The sequence below is a fragment of the Rhagoletis pomonella genome, unplaced genomic scaffold, assembly GCF_013731165.1.
Source record: "Rhagoletis pomonella isolate Grant_MI unplaced genomic scaffold, Rhpom_1.0 Rhpom_scaffold_00007, whole genome shotgun sequence".
NCBI lineage: Eukaryota > Metazoa > Arthropoda > Insecta > Diptera > Tephritidae > Rhagoletis > Rhagoletis pomonella.
This window is the reverse complement of record NW_023458561.1, coordinates 26,525,653-26,527,155: the sequence shown is the minus strand read 5'-3', so window position 1 is coordinate 26,527,155 and position 1,503 is coordinate 26,525,653.

Sequence of the window (1,503 nt, the reverse complement as noted above, 5' to 3'; positions counted from 1 at the left end):
CCGGGTACCCGGGTAGCTCATTACCCGGGTGAAATCATCAGCCCTATGTTCAACACTTACTATACATATACGAATTTTTTACGTTTGACTTGGTCCAGGTCAGCATAACATGTCACAAGTATGCAACCTGGCCCTTTTGCACATACATACTTTAAAACCATGTCTCATTAGATCACCTGGTTCTCAAGTTTTTGCAGGGTACCCTGTGGGGAAACGCACTACTGCCGTAATATCTCCGTTTCTAGAGAATTTAGAACCATGGCTGGTACGCGTTAATTCTCTTCATGCTAGCAACTGGCGAATTTAACATTGAGATGTCCTACGGAACCCTGAGTTAAGCCAATGTTCCAAATACATTTTGCGAATTAAGAATTGTTATAAAAAAATTAACAATATTTGACAGTTGCGAGACCAAATAATTAAAAAAAAAAAATAAAAAAACCAAACCTGCTCTACTGGTACTACCTGTTTAATATGCCTTGGAAAAGGTAAAATTTTTAGTAAATATTTTCAGGATTTTTTTAAATTTTGCCCTATACAAATTTTGTTTAGAACCGATAATTGGACCAAAGAGATTAACGGTACACCTAAATTTTTATATGAGAATTGAAGTCGGTCTTGTTTATAACCGACTTGAAACAAAGGAGACGGTTATCAATTCGTCGGGATATATATATATTTTTTATGTATATTACGGTATAACTTTGGACCACGTCATATATGTATCCACCAAAGTTGGTAAATTATTTCAAAAACAGTTCAGCGGGGTTTTTCGAATAATTAGGGTAAGTTGTTGCTAAGCTTAGGTAACACATACTCACTAGGGAAGTTAATTCTTTTCGCTTTTACGATCCCGGGGTTTCCGGGATGTCATTTTCACAATCCCGGAATCCCGGTATTAGTCCCGGGATCTAGATATTCATTACTTTTCAACAACTTACATCGAAAAAATTGCTTCTATATCGTTTGCGAAGCTCTCCTACCATAAAATAAATAATAAATAAATAGGTTTCGAACATAGCTTTTTATTTAAGGTGCCGTTTTCATTTTCTCTCTCTGACGTCGGGATTTATTTTAAAGGACTTTGTAATTTCAAAGATATGATTAATTTCAAAAAATTATTTAAAAAATTCAATGCAATGTAGAATAAGAATATGTGTACCAATTGAAAGAGGAAATTTCTTTAAAAATAGAAAATAAAAAATTTTTTTGGATTCACAAGGATGAATAGGCAATTTTTTAAGCTAATAAAGTTAAAGGGACGATATTCGAGGTTGTTATCGAGTTTATATAAGTCCTTAACATATAATTTTTTCAAAAACAAATATTGCAAAATTTCCAGGATAAAATTTTAAAAGGACATTTTAAATACTTACCAGTCCTTCTACACCAAAAAAATTAATCTGCTTAAATTCTACAGGATTTCCTCTTTAATTTGATACCCATACTTCTCTAAGCACATTTCACTGAATTTTTTAAATCATTTTTGGATTACTGACGTCA